Source organism: Dromaius novaehollandiae, chromosome 3 (genome assembly GCF_036370855.1).
Source record: "Dromaius novaehollandiae isolate bDroNov1 chromosome 3, bDroNov1.hap1, whole genome shotgun sequence".
Lineage (NCBI taxonomy): Eukaryota > Metazoa > Chordata > Aves > Casuariiformes > Dromaiidae > Dromaius > Dromaius novaehollandiae.
Genome location: NC_088100.1, coordinates 62,371,977 through 62,380,709, shown reverse-complemented (window position 1 = coordinate 62,380,709; position 8,733 = coordinate 62,371,977). Strand labels below are relative to the sequence as shown.

The window sequence follows — 8,733 nt, the reverse complement described above, 5'->3', positions numbered from 1 at the left end:
TTCTTAGACAAGAAAAGCCTGAAAGACTTTGTGTCTAGCAGTACCTGTATTATGTAAAAGTGCGCCTGAGAATGGAAGGCAAAGGTAAAGAAGACTGCCTCTACACACGGAAGTCACCTTCACTCCTGGAGGAAATTTTGGCATTTGTGTGTATGTGCATGTAGATATGTACATTATATATATATATTTCATATTATATATGAAGGCTCAACTTGGTCTGTGAGAGGTCCATATCGCTAATAAATGCTAACTAGAATGTTTGCACTAATTGCCTCTGCAACAGAAAGTCTCTCAAAATCTAGGGCTACCATTCTCCAACACTCGTATGCAAAAAAATCAAACCAAAAGAAAATAAAAACAAAAAAAAATCCTCACCACTAACAAAAAAGCTCTTCCCCTCTGTAGGCCGAGCAAAAAAGGCAAGGTGAACTGAGATAAAGACAGGGCTGGGGAGCTGACACTAGTCTTCAGGTCTTCACATGTGGCACAAGTCTTACTTCTTTCTTCTTGAACCCACAACTGTGTCTTAAAAGGGGCTTCCTATGGCAGCCATTTTTCCATACATAAGAAAAATGGCTTAATTTCTAGTTCCAACAATTTTCAGTTGAATTCTTTCATTGCGAATAGCTAATGGTATTTACATGAGAAATATTTCAGAATTCTGCCTCTGCCCAAGCCCTTTTTGAGATACTAGCAAGACAAACTGCTCTGATACCCAGCTGAGCTGTGAAGGATCAGGGTAGCAAAGGGAAGATGTCTTCTGAGAGTATCCTAGCAGTAGCTCCCTTTCCTTTTGTATTGGGGAATGTAAGACTCATCCTATCATAAAAGTGCTAATCCTGTCACTGCTGGGAGTGAGATAGATAGAGCTGTGAGAATCAGAGGTAGCTGCAAGGTGAAGGGACATGGGATGCAAAAATGTTCACAGTTTGTTTACCTACCTGATTTGTGCTGTGAGGACTTAAAGCAACAGGGATTATCAGAAGGATCACTAATTTCTATGAAATTTATGTTCTGTCCTGAAACTCAAACTTGGCCAAACTCCATTAGAAACCAGAGAGGCTTAACTAATCTGTGTAGCTTTATGGCAATACATTTCTTTTCTCCTCTTCATCCTTTCACATACACAGTGGAGTTGAAAGAAGGTGAAAGAAACCTGAAGAGGAATCCTGGTTTCCAGATTTGTTCAAATTGGCTCACAAGCATGTTCACGTGCCATGATCATCTATGGGCCCTAAAACCACACTTAAAGGTTGACATGGTAGAGCGGTGGGACATCCCGTCTGCAACTTTGTTTTAAGCACTGCCCCTGCTGGTGCTGTGATTGTGTCACACAATGGCATGTTTAAATACCCAACTTATTCAACCAACACAGTTGTACAACCTGTGCACCTGTGGATGAGCAGGGACTGTGCTAGGTATACCCAGACTACTCTCACCTAGACCAGAGTGGTCATCCCCAAAGCCCTGTGGCTCTGAGCTGGCTCTGTGCTGAGTGAGCTAGGATGCAACTGGCAGCAGTGCAGAGCTCAGGGCCAGCTAACTGCTGCCCTGCCTGCACCACGTTCCACGGGGTTTGGCCAGGAATGTGTCTGCGCTGGTTTTTGCTGAGATGTCTCAAGCTCTTCTGGCTCGTTTTCCCGCGGTGACCTGGCCTTGCCTTCAGTTCCCTTCCCTGTAACAATTCCCATATTGCTTTGGTCCTGTATCCACGCCTGGATCGTTCTTAAATCTGTCCTTGCTTGCCCCATCCTTCTTTTGAGCAACTTCCAGACTTCAAATATGGAGCTTTCTAAGCTCATGCCTCTGCTGCGGTTTTTATCCTGTCTGTTCTTGAGGCCTGCACCCTGGACAGCTACATTGCAGCCGTCTATGAGCACAATGTCATCTTATCGGAGGACACAGAAATACCTGTTTCTGCTGAGGATGCCTTCATGCTAATGGACAAAAATATGGATATTTTGGAAGCAGCCATCAAAGCAGCAGCCAAACAGGTATTATGACCTAGTTAGAGACATGCAGTTTGGTAAACACCAGTTATTTATAGGGGAAAAAAAATCCCTTCTGTTTTTTTTGGTATGTTTGTATTAGGGTGCCCATATCATTGTGACTCCTGAGGATGGCATTTATGGCTGCGTCTTCAGAAGGGAAACAATATACCCTTATCTTGAGGATATCCCAGACCCACAGGTGGACTGGATTCCATGTACTGATCCTGAAAGGTATTGTCTCTGCTGTGGAAGGGGGAATGGACTGATGGGAAGGAGATCTCCATTTAGAAGTGGCTATGGATAGTTTTAAATGTGAGATGAAGATAGGTTAGATACCATGTACTTGCCATAAATAGCTTCAAACAACTTCATTCATCATTTTTTCTTTATAGCTTTTTCTCATTGTAATCCTTTTGATTTTAGTTAGTGTACTCATAAAGGTCAAGATTTATTTAAAAGAAAAATATTAAATTACAGAATCTACATTTCTGTAATGTATTCCATGCATGTTGTAGGACACGTTTAAGATATAGGAATATCTGTGAATACAGAAACAGCTGTTATTTAAAGGGTATACTGCACAATTTTGGATTTATGTTTTTCAGTCTGGACCTGAAATGAGCAAGAAGCATGACACAGTGGCCTTTTCATTCTGTAAACATATTTTATTTCCATCAAATTAAAGCGTGATATTGTTTAGCCCAGTTTTGTTGACATGCCAGTATTATAAAGGAAAGGAAGCTTAAGTTTTATTTTCCTTAATAAATCTCACCATTCTTTGAGTCTGCAATGTTTAGGTAAAGATAATGAAAAGTAATGTAGAAGAAAGAAATGCTAAACTACCTCCCTCTGGCAGCTGAATCCAGAACTGAAACAGAATGTTGAATTAGCATATGTCAATATATCACTGATGTTCTGCCCCATGATGGCAACAGAAGGGAGACCTGAAGGTGTGAAGCTTTGCTTTCACCATGAGGAACCCCCTGTGTTCCTCTGGTATTTAATGTGAGATGAAGCACGCTAAGCTTTGAAATACAAAACCACTGCCAAAAGGATTTATAAAAGTCTTATGGCAACAGTGTGTAATTGTTAAGGTTGTTTAAGCAATGTCTTTGGTATCCACCCTGTCGGGCTCTAAGGAGATACAGCATTGAACCTCAGGCTCCATGGAAGATGACGGCAATGTTCATCATTGTTTTCCCTGAGGCCAGTATTTCACCCATGCCCCTAAAACTGTGTGGTCTCCTAGTTGTGAGCCAAAAGCTTCAGATAGTTGTTCTGCAACATAATTCCAGTGATCCAAGATGCCCAAGTGATGGTCACTAGCAGTACAGCCAGCCTAAACTGGTTGTTCAGGCTGAAGTAGACTGTGTTTTCAAATGTTTAAATATAAATGTACTTCAATCATGAAGGTTTAAAAAGAGTGCATATTTAGATCTGGATAAGAAAAGCATTAAGTGTTCCATAATTACCCCCAAAAGAGAGAATGCAACGTGGGAAATAAAAGGTTACAATTATTTAAAAGAAAAAAAGAGAACTGCAGCTAGCAGGGGACTTCTGTGGATCTAAAATTGTTATCAGCAAAACATGATCCCTTCCAAAGGTATTTTCTCCAGCTGAGCTTAGATGCTGCAAGACATGACAGTATTTTCTATAATGTCTATGTATGTTTCGGAATTCAACTATAAATCTGCTTCTTCCCTGGAGCTGTTTTGCAGGAGAATACAGGACATTGTTTTGATATAGTTTCCTCATTTTTCTCCTCTTTGAGCCACAGCCCCTCTAGTGCTTGGTTTCAATATTTCCTATTGGAAAGTTCTTTTAATGCATAAGCAATTAAAAGATTCATTAATCTCTATGGAAAGAAGAACTAGGTTTCTGGAAGTGAGACCAAGAAGGACTGTGGGACTGGAAGGGTTTGGAAGTACAATGTGAAAGCATAGACAGAAGAGCCTTTTTCTATTCCCCACACTTCTACAGGCTCATCGTTAATCTATTGTCTTCTTTTCATTAACAGAAAACAACTATTTTGTCTTAGAAATGATTAATCTAAACCTATTATTCATGTGATCTAAAGTCTTCGTTTCGGCATTTATACTGAACAGCTGTTTTTGATGTTTTATTTCCTTCCTTCTCTGCTGATTAGATTTGCTGCTTCACCAGTGCAGAAAAGACTGAGCTGCCTGTCAAGGAATAACTCTATCTATGTGGTTGCAAATATGGGAGACAAGAAGCCTTGTAATTCCAGTGATCCAAGACGCCCACGAGATGGTCACTATCAATACAATACCAATGTTGTCTTTGATTCAGAAGGGAAATTGGTGGCTCGTTATCATAAGGTAAGACAATTTTGCAAAGTTCAGGAATGATCCTCAGGAGAGTAAAGATGTGGAACAAAAGGAACTTCCTGGCTTAAATGTATTTCTATAGATATTATTTAGCAGGCATCAGATTTACTTTTAATTTAGCAGGTAAAAGTTATTGCCTTGAGGGAGCTTTATTCCTGCTATTCTGAAATAGCAAGTAATTGCATCAAATTAATTGAAACTATCTACTCAGTAGAAGTAGTTACTTCTCAGTAGGAAGTGACACATGAGATGGGAAAACTTTAATATTATAAACTCTTGAAAACTAAATGTAAATTCCCTTCATTGATATAAACCAGATCCATGGATATTTGTGCTTTGCTTCTGTTGCATGGTATGAATTTTCCTTTACAAAATGAAGGTATAGCAAGTTCACAAAACCTTATGCTCCATTATTTGTGGTTAAGTGAATATCAGTACTATATTCAATATTATCGTCTGATGTAAGTGGTTTAATTTCTTTCTTAATCTTTTTTTTTCCCCCATTGCTTCCTTTCCACAAACAGTACAACATTTTTATGAGAGACAAACAGTTTAATTATCCCAAGGAGCCAGAATTTATGACTTTCAATACATCCTTCGGATACTTTGGCATTTTCACTTGCGCAGACATACTCTTTCATGACCCTGCTGTGGTCTTGGCAAGCAGATTTCAAGTCGACACCATACTATTCCCAACAGCTTGGGGTAATACTCTTCCACTTCTGTCAGCTGTCCAGTTCCACTCAGCATGGGCTATGGGAATGGGTGTCAACTTTCTTTCAACAAATACACGCAACTCCAGTTTGGCTATGACAGGTAATGTGATATTGATCTAATTGACCTTGTTCACATGGATAATATTTTTATCCATGTAGTCCTGCTGACCTGAGCAGAAATATCCATAAACTTTAAGCACGCATACTCATCAACAGGATTAGGAAGGAGAACAAAATGTGGTTTGTATAAGAACTCAGAAATGTTTAAATTAATTAGAACACCTTTAATTCTTTGTTAAATGAGTAGTCCTGAAATGTAATGAATGTGATTCATTATCTTCTGACTCCTGTCTTGAGGTTTATGAATGCTTCATTGATCTGAAGGCCAGTATATTTTTGTCCACTAGGTGGAAACCTAGTGCAAACACTGCTTCTGAACTGGAGAGCTTCTGTAAGTTTTCTCCGTAGGCTCTGTTTTCACTGTATATTTTTATGAAAAAATGCCAGAATTCGTGCATGAGTTTAATGAGCATGTTTTTACAGAAATGAGAGAAGCTCACTGATGTGGCTAAAAAGTAGTCCTCTGCCTTCCAAATGAAAGCAAATTTGGGCCATTCCTATTGTTTTGAGTCATTAATAACCTTAAGTCATACAGCCCATATTCTTTGTGGATGGGTTTTACTCTGGGCTTTAAAGATGTATTTATGTGAACAGCTTCTGCATATATGTGACTTTTGGTAACCTGTTTTTCCTTAAAGAATTATTTTGATGCAACAGTATTACCATTCACTCTAATCAGAAATACTGTTGTCAAAGAGACAAGGAATTTAACTCAGTGAGGAATGAGCTTCAGTCATTTAAATCATATGTAACGGCATGTAATTAGTGCGCTAATCTTGTCGCTTACAATACATCAGAGTTTTGTCTACTTTCCATTGGCTGCAAAAAGCATTGGATCAGGATTATAGTCTGTGAAGGTTTAATTTAGTTATGAAAGAGTCTGGTCAACATTAGAATAAAATTTGGTACATGTTTAATTAGTAAAGACTACTTACTTTCACCACACACTTGCTTTCATATTGAGAGTTTTCTGGTGTTATATATTTGCAGGGAGTGGTATTTATGCCCCAGATGGTCCAAGAACATATCACTATAACACAGAAATGGAAAACGGTCACCTCTTGGTGACAGAGCTGAGTTCACGCCCACGTCTGTCTCCCACCTATCCTGCTGCTGTTAACTGGAAATTGTATGCCAGCAGCTTCAAACAGCTTCCATCAAATGATCACCATTTCAGTGGAGTTGTTTACCGTGATCTTTTTTCCTTCACTGAACTCACTGAACCTAAGGGAAATCTTGCCATTTGCCAGAAAGACCTCTGTTGACATTTGAGTTGCAAGATGGCAGAGAAACAAAAAGATGACATTTATGTTCTAGGTGCCTTTGATGGGCTACATATTGTTGAAGGAGAGTATTATTTGCAGGTAAAGGTTTTCTATTCTTATTTGGACAGAGGGAGGGCTGGAATATTCTTTTCACCTCCTTTGCATTTTTCCCATTTTTGACTGTGGTAGTTTATGAGGATACATCTTTTTGGGTTCCCCACAAAAAAATTGTTTTCTTCATGAATCATTTTGACTTTATTAAGGATATTACTCCTGCTTTTCTGTCTATGATACAAATTATGAAAATCAAGACCTTGAGTTGATCCTGTGCTATAACACTTCAAGGAGGTTTCCATGTTTGTGTATGAAAGGGGAGAGATCTTGGAGTTCTTGCTGTCTCAATACGGATGCTCTTGTTACAACAGAGGCTAGTTTCTGCTATGGATGTTATCACTGTGCTAATGAGATGCTCCAACTTGTAGTAATTTAATAAAATGAAGAAACTATATAGAGAGATAACTTTTGAATTCACACTTATTCATTCTTTAAATTTCTGTATAATGCTTCTTCTAATATGCTACATCTTTGTATCTTCTTTTTATATCTTCATAGTATTCCCAATAGAGTAGGCAAATATGTAGGACTTAATTTTATTTAGGAAACAGAGAAAGCCGATGTAATTACCTAGGTCACAAACTATTCAACTTCTTGGACTAAATGTATACGCATTATGCATGTGTGCACACATAAATACACGTGTACACACAGACACAGTGATTTGCTGTGATGCTGGTGAAGAACCCATGGTTCCCCTTAGTCTAAATAAATGAGTAGATATATTGGATCATTCCTTCATCCTGAGAGCTTTTTGCACTATCAAATCTAGCTCCTGGTTGCTTAAAGCCGAGAGGTAAGTAGCTTTTCTGTATCCTCTCCCCCACAGATATGCACGCTGCTGAAGTGTAAAAGCACAGACCTGAAAAGCTGTGGGCAGCCCGTGGAGACTGCCCAGACCAAGTTTGACATGTTCTCCCTGAGTGGCACGTTTGGCACTAACTACGTCTTTCCAGAAGTCCTATACAGCGGGGTTCAGCTGGCCCCTGGGGAATTTGAGGTAATATCATACCCTTGCAGGTTGTCAGACTTGCAACACAAATGGCCAAAAAGCCACTACCAGACACAGGAGCAACTCAGAAATTATCAGTGCCCTCTATTTCAGTAATAGGCTTGAGTTCAAGGTAGCTTTATTTCTGCTTAGTTTTCCCGATTGCATTCCCAGAGCACTGTTCACCACGTCTGAGCAGTCCAGTATAGTCAGTCCATTTCCCTCATTCCTTTCATCCCTATCCAAATGACTGGAGCACCTATGGACTGAAGGCAAAATCCCAGATCAGTACCTACTTCCCCAAAAATCTGGACAAGATATTGCTCAAGAGAGAAAAAGTCTAATTTGTCTCAGAAACTATGGTAGCTCTATGTGGGTAAGACACTCAGCTGTGCTTTGCTTTGTCTTTTTTCAAGATACTGCTTAACTAGGTCAACATTAGTGAAAATACTATATTGTGTCTGTCCTGCAATAATACTGCTTTGTTGATGTTCCTGTTTATTTAAATTTTCCATAATTAGGTGCTAACTGATGGACATCTGATAAGCTGGACTCGTACATCTAGGCCAGTTCTGAGTGTAACTCTCTTCATAAGGTGGTATGAAAAGGACCCACCACACACAGAACAAGCTTCTCCATAATTTCACTGTAGATCCTTTAAGATCTCATCTGTATATTCCTGTGATGCTGATTAATTATAATGTAAATTAATGTTAATGCCCATAATTATAATGGCATGCTATATCTCAAGTTGTACAATCTAATAACATAGTCATTGCACATTGATTTGTTGGCTTGATTTTGCAGCAAAAATAAATTACTGTGCTGGACAGCTCTTTATCTATTTTTGCCTAATATCTTTTGATTGTCACAGGCTTGACCTTGCTCTCAGTGGGGATAATAGAAAATAAACTCCTCTGGCTTTAATGGTGTGGGATCCAGGCCCACAGCAGTGGACTGTGGCCCAATAACAAAGTATTTTTAATCTTTTGAAAAAATCTGGGGGGATTAGAGGTCAGTCCTAGAACTCTCTTCAGCCCCACCTCTAAACATGTCTAAACCAGAGATGAGTAGAAACTCTGAATGCAGATGGGCAAAATTTTAAAAGCTATCATTTACTTTGAAAAAGAAAGCAAGCCTCAAAACAGTGTTGCTTCAAAGCTGGATATTCAACTCAGCACACATTGT

General features: G+C 39.1%; 1 pseudogene; it reads left to right on the top strand.

Annotated features, from left to right (window-relative positions):
* Nucleotides 1-121: 121 nt before the first annotated feature.
* LOC112995811 (pantetheinase-like) lies at nt 122-8,474 on the top strand (annotated as a pseudogene).
* Nucleotides 8,475-8,733: the final 259 nt, after the last annotated feature.